Source organism: Podarcis gaigeae (genome assembly GCF_964106915.1).
Source record: "Podarcis gaigeae genome assembly, chromosome: 7".
NCBI lineage: Eukaryota > Metazoa > Chordata > Lepidosauria > Squamata > Lacertidae > Podarcis > Podarcis gaigeae.
The window spans coordinates 24280295-24293945 of record NC_139683.1 but is presented as its reverse complement, the minus strand read 5'-3'; positions in this window follow the sequence as shown (position 1 = coordinate 24293945).

The window sequence follows — 13651 nt, the reverse complement described above, 5'->3', positions numbered from 1 at the left end:
AATGGGGCTTGTTTCCAGGTAAGTGGTTATAGGACTGTAGCCTCAAACAATTATCTCAAGCAAGGGTTCCCAAACTGTTGTCTATGGACCACCACTGGTCCACAAAGTTCATTCAGGTGATCCACAGTAAAAAGAAAATAAAAAATCATACAGCATCTAACACGGAACATTACAATTGCTACAACTGGCAGAAAAACAATTGACTGGTTGTCCAAGACCCTCAGCATTTTACAAGTGGTCTGGGGGCAGGGGGGAATTTGTGAAACCACTGATCTAAAAATTCTGGTTGAAGGAATCTAACTGATCTCTTAGGGGAGGCAGTTCCACACTACAGTTTCATAATATATATGTTGGCCAGTCCTACCATTAGACAAAGTGAGTCATGATCCCAGCCATTTTCCTCTGCTAGAGGAAATGGCATATGCTCCATGATTTGTCTTGCCACTGCCACCATCCTCTTAGAGGATATGGAGGATGCTATAAGCTTACAATGATGAAACAAGATTCAAGCACCTGTCGAGTCAGCTTTTGTACAAGGAAAGGAGAGAGGAAACCATCTTGTCCTTTGCCTCAGGCAGCAAAATATTTTGGGCCAGCCCTGCACATACACAAGGCTAAAGAGATGTTGGCACTACGCTTTGAGTCCATGCTTTCACCAACCCAGAAGTTCATTTCCAAGTTGAAAAATGCTGTGCCCTTCTCAGCTGGTGGCCCTCTCTCAGCTTGTGACAGCGTTCAAACCATATTACTGTAGATGAGCATTCAACTAGATTGAAAGTTGTTTGCATTGTATGGGAGTCTGGGTGGTCTCAGAGAATGTTTAATGCTAAATAGTCCAGCACCATACATTGCGTGGAAATAAGTCTCACTGATTTCAGCAAGACTTATTTCTACATCATGGACACATCCCTAATCTGGGGAATAAATTCTTCTGCACACGCACACACGTCTAAAACATCCTCCAACTCTGAAGTGACTCTTACCAACATGTGTAATTCTGGGTGCTTATCAGGATCCTTGCAGAGCTTTGGATCATGGTGCAAGATTAGGCAGCTTTCTTATTTAAGAACTTGTGTGAAAAGGACTCAGCCACTACTCCTGATTACTCCTATTTCTGAGCAGGTGCAGTTTACCGAATGGTTTACATGAACATTATGGTAAGGCTACTACTTGTTAAATGATCGTGTGTATTCACACAAATAAATGGTCCTACTTGTGATCTATTGGATTTAGTGTTTTGATAGGTAGCACATAGAGAGCTACCTTGGACCACGTCAAACCACATGCCCTTCCAGTTCGGTTATTTGTCTACTCTAACTGGCAGTGGTTCTCCAGGGTCTCAGGGAAAGGTATTTCCTTCAGGTGCCACCTGATTCTCTTAAAAATGGGAATGCCAGAGATTGAACCTGGGATTCTCTGCATGCCAATTGTGTGCTCTACCCACTAGGGTAGGATCTCTCCATATTTATGCCTCTGTATTAAAAGTCAATACATTCATCAAACTAGAAAGACTTGCATTATTTACAAATTAAATCTTTCTTGAGCCATGTCCTCAGAAGAAAAATGTGAGTGAGAGATCGGGGTGAAATAATTGAGGGCGTCGGGAATTATCGTGAGGCAGCTGGAGGTTAAATGAGAAGTTTGTGTTTCTGATTCCCCCCCCCCACCCTAAGAAATCCTAATCCCATTTTACTACTGAAGGGTTGAATTGAAAGTGTATATAAATAATACAGCAGGTAGAGTTTTAGTACAGTATATATGGGTTATATACTGACCAAGCCATCCCAGTATATATCCCATATATACTGGGATAGCTTGGTCAGTAGAGTTTGAGACTCTTTAATAATAATAATAATAATATAGTCTTATTTATTATTTATTATTTATTATTTATACCCAGCTCCCAACAAAATATTAAAAACATAAAACATCAAATATTAAAAGCTTCCCTAAACTGGGCTGTCTCCAGATGTCTTTTAAAAGTCAGATAGTTGTTTATCTCCTTGACATCTGATGGAAGGCTGTTCCATAGGGCAGGTGCCACTACTGAGAAGGCCCTCTGCCTGGTTCCCTGTAACTTCACTTCCCACAGTGAGGGAACCGCCAGAAGGCCCTCGGAGCTGGACCTCAGTGTCCGGGCTGAACGATGGGGTGGAGACACTCCTCTTAATCTCAGGGTCATGGGTTTGGGCCCCAAATAGGGCAAAAGATTGTAGAGGGTTGGGCTAGATGACCCTCAGGGTCCCTTCCAACTCTGTAGTTCTATGATTCTAAATGATATGTACTTGGATTATCTGACCTGGGCCTCATCAAGATGTATGGAAATTGCCAAAATCCTTGTGGCAAAAATAAGGACCACTTACCGGCTTGAACCCAGGAGCGGCAACTGTGATGCGGTTCAGCAGTCAGGAGTCAGGGGTGGTTCCCTGGTCTTCCCGCACGATTGATGGATGATGTCAAATGCAAGCCTCATTCCAAAGGCAGCTAAAAAAATTAAAACGCCTTACTGCTTTTTTGGCCAATGGCAAGAATTAATTTCTTTGGTATTAAAACAAAAAACTCCCTGGATTCTTAAACCAACTATCCTTTTAACTTCTAGCCCAAAGGAGTTGCAAGTTCCCTCCAGCTCACAGATTCCTCCAGCTTTAGTCAGGAACACAGGGAAGCTGCCATCTGCTGAGTAAGACCATTGCTCCACCTAGTTCTACATTTTTGGAATGGGCTGGCAGAGGCTTCACGGGCATCTGTAGGAATTTTTATGGGGTGCGGGTGTGGCTAAAACACTGAAAGTTTCTCCTTTTTAAAAACCCAAGAAGAATAATGGCTGTACATTTTCCTCCTATCTCAGGTTCTACAGGTGCTAGAAAAGTCCTCTTTTAAATAAATGAAAGCTTGAACTATTGAGATTATGGTTCATCAAGAAGGGGAATGACAACTGCCCCTCCCCACTCTTTGCAGACACCCATAAGTGGCTTTCCAGAGTTTCAGGCAGGATTGACCCTTGGGCACACAGGACACATTACCTGATGCTGAGATATGAGTATTCCCCATTAGTCACATTTGGGGCACATAAATTAGTTTCAGATTATTCCCTGTTATAGTTTGATTATTGACTGAGGCTAGGCTTCGTTGAAACTGCAGAAATGGGTTGAAATATTCTCGACGTTGCATTTTACTACGAAAAATGAATGGCTCGACAGAGACCAGTGTCTGTTTTTGTTGCATTGTTTGGAAGAAATTTTCATTAATGCTTTTAAATGCATTCAAGTGCTTTGATTAATATGGGCTTAACAAATAAAACATGTTGCAGTTTAGCATGAAGTCACTGTCCCAGTTCAATAGAATAACAATGCTACAGTGAAACTTCTCACACCATGAGTTTAGAAAATGATGACTCATTAAGACTTCATTTTGCCAGTGAAACTGTTGGGTTGAAATATGGAAACTATTTTAAAAGAACGAGCCAAGCACACATCTATCAAAACTGTAGCAAACTGGACGCGCTGAATGCAAAATTCCCCAAACCTGGAGAATGACAGAAGAAAATAAACCACAGGCCAGTCTATGGCTTACATTGTTTTCTGAGAAGACCAAAGTGAAGACTTAGCCAAGTAAAGGACCCCATTCCTTTACAAGTAGTAACTGATGAAGCAGGAAAATAACAGGGGGTGGGGAGGTAGATACCTGGGTCACATCCATACCATACATTTAAAGAACATTTATACCACCTTAACAGTAATGGCTTCCCCCAAACTTGGTACCTCAGGTTAAGAACTTAATTTGATCTGGAGGTCCGTTCTTAAACTGAGACTGTTCTTAACCTGAGGTACCACTTTAGCTAATGGGGCCTTCCGCTGCCACCGCTCGATTTCTGTTCTCATCCTGAGGTAAAGTTCTTAACCTGAGGTACTATTTCTGGGTTAGCGGAGTCTGTAACCTGAAGCATCTGTAACCTGAAGTGTCTGTAACCCGAGGTACCACTGTAGTCCCCAGGTTTTAGTCCACTAGAGCAGGCCGGGCCTAGCATCAGATGCAACCCAGGGGAGCTATAAGTTGACAGAGGGGGAGACAAGAAAGGCAAAGGAGAATTCCCATTTCTACCATTTTGGCCAGTCCTGTGTGAGACACCGTTTCCATGCAGCAATCGTTGACAGGGTCAAACTACCCTATGTATAAATAGGGATCCTTCTTGTGCTCGTTGGACATGGCTGGGGCGGTGCTGCTGCCTGTTACATCTTTGCAGTGTAATCGCTGATCTGCTCGTTGTTGTGAGCCTGCTTGCTCTCTCTCTCTGTGTGCCACTTAAAGGACACATATCTGGCCTCAGTGGAAAACACTGAGCACATGTGACTATGACTGTATCTGTATAGAAATGGGATCTTTAGCATGTAAGTGTATTCAGATTAAGGCATTTCCAGCTGAGCAACTTACTTTGTAAAAAGGATTACAATTTGTTATGGAACCGAGGTTTCTAATATAAAGTCAACTTGTGCCACTGGGGGGGGGGGACATATCATACATCCCTTTGGGCAGCCTAGGAATTATTTTAGAATTTGCAGTGAAGTAATTAATACTTGCTCAGGTTTAGTGAGAGTCAACATTAATTATATTAGCTGTTAATTGTACTTTTCAGCAGACTTAAGGGTTTTTTTTTTGTAGTGGCTTAACAATGTGTTTTCACTGATTAATTGATAAAGCAATTTGCAAATTCAATTCTATACCACCTTAATGCACTTCCTGGAAGTTCTTGTAGTTTCAAATATCAAGAAATTGATCACAGATTAACCCCCATACAATGTCTCCTGAATCCAATTACATGAGTCTATAGCCAGTACTAAATGGGTGCTTTCTTCTGGAAAAAGCAGGAGTTACATCAGTTGTGACTCTTTATTTATTATTGCACTTATTATTTGCGTTTCCATTACAAAATGCACCCCAAAGCAACTTACTCAATGCATTCTTACCTCATTCTTCAGCAGAAAAGGCTCGCAGAGTAGCTTACACCATATCAGTAACTAACAAGACAGCCTTTGCAGGCTTACAGTCTAAAAGACACAACACAAAAGGAAAAGAAGAGAAACAAGCAACCTCAGGCAACAGTTCTTAAAGTTACAAGGTTCTATATCAACCAGCTGAAATGGTAATAGTTCAGGGAGAGGAGAGCTGGTCTCTCAACACAGCCAATGGAATGCCTCGCTTTTCCATCCCTCCTTCTGACGGCTGATCCTAGATGACCACCGAGATTTTACATGCCTTAAAACTGGACTTCGGAGCTAGTTTGCTAGCAGATTGGTTGGGAGGCAAGTCTGAGTTATAGCAGAGGTGGACAAATCGTGGCCTTCCAGATGTTGCTGCACTACAACTGCTCCCATCCCTCCCTATTGGCCAAGCAGGTAGGAGAGCATGGGAAATGGAGTCCAACAACATTGTTCTGTGTGTGTTACTATGTTGTGTGTTCTTTCCCAGCCAGCCAGATGGGCGGGGTAGAAATAAACTATTATTATTATTATTTCTGTTTATATTACAAAATGCCCTGTGAACCTTGGATGAAGGGCAGCACCTCAAGGACCAACATCTGCCCACCCCTGAGCTTCATGGAGCTTGGAAGTTTGGTTTTTCCCTTTTCCTTCAGTACTGGAAATACTTATTACCTTATATAAGGGACCTGGGCCTGGCACTGAATAGAAGCAACAAACTCCTACATACTTGCAGGAAGCTACTATAATGAAGCAAACACTAGAAATGTGTTCTCTATAATAAGTTATGGCGGACCGTGGGTGCCACAGTCTCAGAATGAAGTCTTACCCAGGCCCAGATATAGTCACAACAGGCAGACAGTGAGCACACTTTCCTATCCAAAGAATCTCATACCTTGAAATCTGCTATTGTGAAGTAGTTGGATAATGGTTCAGAGGAGACGAATTCATGGTGGAACAACCCAATGCTACTGAAAGTGACATGTAGCAACCCAAAATTGTAATAGATACAAAAATAAAAATAATTATCACCACCCACCCCTCACTTGCACATCCCAGGGCAGGTTAAAACAATTTAAAATTCAGTACAGTGGTACTTTGGGTCAAGAACTTAATTCGTTCTGGAGGTCCGTTCTTAACCTGAAACTGTTCTTAACCTGAGGTACCACTTTAGCTAATGGGGCCTCCCGCTGCTGCCGCCCAATTTCTGTTCTCATCATGAAGCAAAATTCTTAACCCAAGGTACTATTTCTGGATTAGCAGAGTCTATAAGCTGAAGCGTCTGTAACCCAAGGTACCACTGTATTAAAACGGTTAAAACATATTACATTAACGGGAATAGAGTGGGTTCTGAACATACTAGTATACTAACATATACTAATGTTCAATAAACATGCTAATTTGCCAGGATGTGGACAGGTGGAGCCAACACTGAAAAAAACCCCAAGTTTTATACATGGGTATAGCCAGGATTAGGGACGCGGGTGGCGCTGTGGGTTAAACCACAGAGCTTAGGACTTGCCGATCAGAAGGTCGGTGGTTCGAATCCCTGCAATGGGGTAAGCTCCCATTGCTCGGTCCCTGCTCCTGCCAACCTAGCAGTTCGAAAGCACCTCAAAGTGCAAGTAGATAAATAGGTACCGCTCCAGCGGGAAGGTAAACACCGTTTCTGTGCACTGCTCTGGTTCGCCAGAGGCGGCTTAGTCATGCTGGCCACATAACCCAGAAGCTGTACGCCAGCTCCCTCGGCCAATAAACTGAGATGGGGGTCGCAACCCCAGAGTTGGCCATGACTGGACCTAATGGTCAGGGGTCCCTTTATCTTTACCTTTATAACCAGGATTTATTCGGGGGGGGGGGCAGAACCGAGTTGTCTGTGATGCATTTGGTCAGTTAATCTGACATTTCCATTTATTTACTTGATTTTTGGGGGGCAGCTACGCCCATAGCACTTCCTGATTGCTGAGGGATAACAGTGTGAATGAGCTAATGGCCTCATGTCCAGCTTGTGGACTTCCCATAGGCATTTGGTCAACCAATGTGAGAACAGAATGCTAGACTCATTTACTGACAACAGCAAAGAACTCCAGCAGAATCTTAACTAAATTGTCTTTCTGGAGGGGGGTTGTATTTTATTAAGCTGAGTATTAATGAAAAGTGGTCCCTTCTGTTCCAAACCGCCCCCCTCCTTGCCAGTAAACAGAAGGCACAGAGTTCTCATTTTCTCTTTGGTAGATTGGGGACTCGGCAAAGCAGCAATAATACTCAGAGGTGCTAAATCAATATGACATGACCTTTCGGCTCTTGCACAACAAGTCCCTCTCCCCCCAGGCCCAGCTGTGCAATTGTTCCTAGTGACGTGCTTCTCAAACTGACTGTCCTTTACTGTATCGGTTATTTACTTTCATTCACAACAGGCTTTGTGGTTGTTGTTGTTTTAAGTTTCCTAACTCTGTCTAACGGCACTTGGATAGCATTCATCTTGCTGTCACCATTTCTGTTCCTTGGAACGCTCTCACACCACAGCTCTTCCTTTGGTTAGCTTGCCTGACTTTCAACAGAATTTCACCTGGGGCGAATTTGGTCCAGTGTTTCCACTTTCCAGCTGTGTGCAAGGAGGCAGGGATGTAATGACATCCCCTCCAGGCTTTTAGAAGTATCTTAAGCAAAGCATATCCTAAAGAGAGAACAAGTATTTTCCATCAGAGAATAATAAGGTACTGTATTAAGAAAAGAGACAGCACATAAAGAATTACATAGAACAAATCGCTGGCTTCTTTTCTATCTAAGAGTCTCCCCTAAGCCTGCTATTGTTTTGTTTTAAACACTGGATCCTGTGTCGGTCCAGAAGAAACTTTTCATAAGCCACAGACAGGCAAGACCAACCAAAATATCACAAAAATACTGAGCCAGCTTTTGAGTTCTCTGCAAACTTTAAGTTAAGCAAAATGGGGGAGGTGTTGGGTTGATGTTGAAACCTCAAAGACTTCATTTAATGCAAGGCTGAAGGTGGCATATGAGGGGAGATCATATTCTTAGGGTGCAGTCCTACATCCACTAGCCAGGGAGTAAACCCATGAAACTCCATAGGACTTACTGCTAGGCAGACACCAAAGGATCTGCACTGTTAATTGAACTACAGTGGAACCTTGGTTGTCGAACGTCATCCATTCCGGAAGACTGTTCGACTTCTGAAACGTTCAGCAACCGAGGCACAAAGTGCTGTCGGCAATTTCCGTTGAGAAAATTGAGAAATGCGCCTTGGAAGCCATTCAACGTCTAAGGCGCGTTCAAAAATGGAAGCAATTACTTCCGGATTTTCAGCATTCAGGTTCCAAAACGTTCAGTTTTCGAGAGGCTCAAAAACCGAGGTTCCACTGTAGTTTCTACTATAAGAATGGGGAACCTGTGGTGTTCTGGAAGCTGTTGGGCATTGACCCCGGTCATATGGAATCAAATTCTATTTCAGCCAGGGGGAGCCACTAGGGGGCGCATCGGAAGATGGCTGACAATAACATCTCTCTGACCCACACGAGGTAATTTGGAGGCTATGATGGGAGTAATTAGCCTCCCTACCCCCCCCCCAGGATGGGGGGGACTGCCCTTGCCTGCTGTGCCCTATACCACCCGCGAATTTGTGGGGATGGGGGCACTAGGCACAAAACCCTCCTGTGGGATTCCGGTGCTCCTGGACGCCGTCCCTGATCCGCGCCACTAGCTGCAAGAACTTCAAAAGAAACAATTTGGATGAAGGAATGCACATATTTCACGGAAGGAGGGGGAGTAAAGATTGCTAACAGAAGAGATCTCTGATAAAACAAGACAAGAATAAAACATGAGAAGATACGCCAAGATACGGTATGGCAAATGACTGATGGGGGAGGGGGAAAAACTTTCCTTTCTTTCCTTATGTGATTAAACAAGAATCGCCTCCCCTCACGAGTCAGAATTGTCATTTTAAGGACTTAAGCTGTGGATTTAAGGCTGTGTGGAGATAAACTTTCGAACCAAAGCATGTTTTAAGAAGAGCGTGGAATGTATAAGAGCTTTGGAATGACGCAGTTAAAAATGCCATCGCCATATTGGGAAGTTCTGTCGGAGGTCTTGAGTCTGGGAGGAGAAAGAGAGAAATAGAGCTGTTTATATATTGTGGGTGAAACTCCTCTGAGGGACTTAAGAGCGACAGTTTTACAAGATCAATGATGGAAAGAGTGATGTTATCTATGAAGGAAACCATCTCGATTTGAGGATTGGAAGAACGGAAAATTCACACAGGATTATTATCGGTGTTTATCGGCTTAAGGAGACTATCAGAAGAGATCATAAAGAAAAAAGAGAGAATATATGAAGAAGCTGTGATGTGGAAACAGCAAGATAAGACTGGATAGAATTATGAACTCTATTTGGACTGATTTGGATTGATTTGGACATTAACGCAGTAGCAAGAAGATGATCAGAATCCCCCTTCGGATCTTGAAATATGGGTCCCCCCAACAAAATTTAAAATTCGGCTTTGTAATTCGGAATTTATGTGATGTGATTTAATTTGATTTGATTGGCCGGTTAATAAAAATTATTTAAAAAAAAACAAATTCTATTTCAGCCAGGAAACTCACACAGGAGCATGGGTGAAACAGCCACTTTTGCACCACATTGAGGTGCCTCTTTGGAGCTCAGTGTTGTCTGGCTTTCAATTTCATCTAGATTATTTTTTTTTAAATGTTTCCTGAATATATTTACAAACAGAAGCATTCTGCTGGGTAACAGCTTGTAATACAGTCCTTGTGGCCTGGATGAGATATATATTAACTAAGCTACATATACTCAAATTCCTAAATAGTTTGGTTATAAATTCTGCAGTTTTAAAGAGGAATAATACCCTCTATATCTATTACACAAACACTCATATACACATTCCTGTTAACATTCCTGATTATTTCCCCTCCACATTTGACCATGGAACACCTGACAGCTTTGGGTATATAAACAGAGCTGATCATTTCATTTACCAGTTGAACAAGGTTTAGGTTCAGCAAATCCTTGCACAGAACAATCGAGTAGCTACCAGTAACTTAAGGAATATTGCATTATGGAAGATAAACAAACCTGGATGCCATCGGATTTCCCTTAAAGTAGAGCAATCAAGTCTTCAATATCCTTGACTAATAGAAGGGACCTCTACGAAAACAGCCTATGGTTACATCCAGTCAACAATTTGTATCATATGTGCACAACCACAATCATCACACTTAAAACTTTTCTCCTGCTCAGAAGGATTTTCTACCAACAGGGCAGACATTTCTCATGCCCAAGGACAAATGAAAGCTTATAGTCACAGGAAGATATTCAATTTTTATTGATTACTACTTAATTATGACTATTGTTTTTTATTTGCTAAGCAGCAGATCCTCAGCAAGCATTGCGTGAGAAAGTTGGGCATTGCAATGCAATGCAATACTTTACCCCTCCTGTTACCCTTCACACTAGCATAAAGGCAGGTATCTGAAAGAATTACCATGAAATGGCATTAAGTTGTTTCAACTTTACAAACATATCCTGAGAAGTGTATGGTCACAGTAATAATAATAATAATAATAATAATAATAATAATAATAATAATAATTTATTATTTGTACCCGGCCCATCTGGCTGGGTCTCCCCAGCCACTCTGGGCGGCTTCCAACAAAGATGAAAGATACACTAAAATGTCACATATTAAAAACTTCCCTGAACAGGGCTGCCTTCAGATGTCTTCTGAATGTCAGGTAGATGTTTATCGCTTTGACATCTGATGGGAGGGCGTTCCACAGGGCGGGCGCCACTACCGAGAAGGCCCTCTGCCTGGTTCCCAGTAACTTGGCCTCTCGCAGTGAGGGAACCGCCAGAAGGCCCTCGGAGCTGGATCTCAGTGTCCGGGCAGAACGGTGGGGGAGGAGACGCTCCTTCAGATATACTGGACCGACGCCGTTTAGGGCTTTAAAGGTCAGCACCAACACATTGAATTGTGCTTGGAAACGTACTGGGAGCCAATGTAGGTCTTTCAAGACCGGTGTTATATGGTCTCGGCGGCCGCTCCCAGTCACCAGTCTAGCTGCCGCATTCTGGATTAGTTGTAGTTTCCGAGTCACCTTCAAAGGTAGCCCCATGTAGAGCGCATTGCAGTAGTCCAAGCGGGAGATAACCAGAGCATGTACCACTCTGGCGAGACAGTCTGCAGGCAGATAGGGTCTCAGCCTACGTACCAGATGGAGCTGGTAAACAGCTGCCCTGGATACAGATTTGACCTGTGCCTCCATGGACAGCTGTGAGTCCAAAATGACTCCCAGGCTGCGCACCTGGTACTTCAGGGGCACAGTTACCCCATTCAGGACCAGGGAATCCTCCACACCTGCCCGCCTCCTGTCCCCCAAAAACAGTACTTCTGTCTTGTCAGGGTTCAACCTCAATCTGTTAGCCGCCATCCATCCTCCAACCGCTTCCAGACACTCACACAGGAACTTCACCGCCTTCACTGGTTCTGATTTAAAAGAGAGGTAGAGATGGGTATCATCTGCATACTGATGAACACCCAGCCCAAACCTCCTGATGATCTCTCCCAGTGGCTGCATGTAAATGTTGAAAAGCATGGGGGAGAGGACAGAACCCTGAGGCACCCCACAAGTGAGAGCCCAGGGGTCGGAACACTCATCCCCCACCACCACTTTCTGAACACGGCCCAGGAGGAAGGAGCGGAACCACTGTATGACAGTGCCCCCAGCTCCCAGCCCCTCAAGACGGTCCAGAAGGATGTTATGGTCGATGGTATCAAACGCCGCTGAGAGATCCAGCAGAACTAGGAAACAGCTCTCACCTTTGTCCCTAGCCCGCCGGAGATCATCAACCAGTGCGACCAAAGCAGTTTCAGTCCCATGATGAGGCCTGAATCCCGACTGGAAGGGATCCAAATGGTCCGCTTCTTCCAGGCGTGCCTGGAGTTGTTCAGCAACCACTCGCTCAATCACCTTGCCCAAGAATGGAAGGTTTGAGACTGGGCGATAATTGACCATCATGGCCGCATCTAAAGATGTTTTTTTAAGAAGCGGTTTAATAACCGCCTCTTTCAGCGGGTCTGGGAAGGTTCCCTCATGGAGGGAAGCATTCACCACCCCACGAAGCCCATCGCCCAGTCCTTCCCGGCTAGCTTTTATAAGCCAGGATGGGCAAGGATCCAGGAGACAGGTGGTTGGCTTCACTTGTCCAAGCAGCCTGTCCACATCCTCGGAGGTAACAGATTGGAATTGATCCCACACAACCTGACTAGACATGGCACTTCTTTCGTTTCGCTTTTACTTAGTGTCAGATCACCAACATCCATAGAGGTAAACACCAGGTCCAAGGCATGTCCACGGCTATGGGTTGGGCCAGACTTATTCAGGGACAGCCCCATGGAGGCCATGCTTTCCACGAAGTCCCGAGCGGCCCCTTGTAAGGTCGTGTCGGCATGGATGTTAAAATCCCCTAGGACAACCAAGCTAGGTGTCTCCAGGAAAACATCCGCCACGACCTGAAGCAGCTCGGGCAGGGAATCCTTGGTGCAGCGGCTCCTTCCCATCTCTTCATAAAGGTAAAGGTAAAGGGACCCCTGACCATTAGGTCCACTCATGACCGACTCTGGGGTTGCGATGCTCATCTCGCTTTATTGGCCGAGGGAGCTGGCGTACAGCTTCTGGGTCATGTGGCCAGCAGGACTAAGCTGCTTCTGGCAAACCAGAGAAGTGCACGGAAACGCCGTTTACCTTCCCGCCAGAGCGGTACCTATTTATCTACTTGCACTTTGACATGCTTTAGAACTGCTAGGTTGGCAGGAGCAGGGACCGAGCAATGGGAGCTCAGCCCGTCGCGGGGATTCGAACCACCAACCTTCTGATCGGCAAGTCCTAGAATCTTGTGGTTTAACCCACAGCGCCACCATTGTAGAAATGCTCAGCCCAGCATTCCTTGCTGAGCTAGGAAACAGAAAACGGTTTAAGGAAATCCAAGAAGCACTGCAAGTATGTGGTGGGAATCTACAAAAAGCCATACAAAAGAATGGTACCCTTTGACTGTATCATTTTATACCTCTTGAGAGTTTAAAATAACAAACAGAAAGCTGTAGTGCAACAAAAGTGTACAGTCATACCTTGGAAGCTGAACAGAATCTGTTCCGGAAGTCAATGTATGTGGTGGACATATGGGAAAGGGCTCCATCCTGAGAGGAAATATTTGTTGAAATGAAAATTAGTACCAGACAAAACGCTTTTACATGTGCAGGTATGGCTCTGCTCAGCCTTTTTACGGGAGATAACACTAACTTGCAGTTCAAACCCCTAATAAGTGCTCTTTCACTAGCAGCCAGGCTTGTACTAATGAGATACTGGGAGGGTGCTTCTTTGACAAATCGGTGTAATAAAGGATGGCAAATAACACGAGGAAAAATGGACTAATAAACAAAATTAGCACAAGGTTTGAAGCATAAAGACTCTTGAAGTAGATTAGAACAGCTTTATTATGTTCGTGGCTAAAAATGGAGGACTCCCCATTGTAAAAAAAATTGTTTAGCATAAACTGTATATTACCTGCTATACAAAAGGTTGTCTGGGGTAGGAACTTACTACATTACTTGGATGTCGTTTTTGACATATTGCCAAAACTTCATC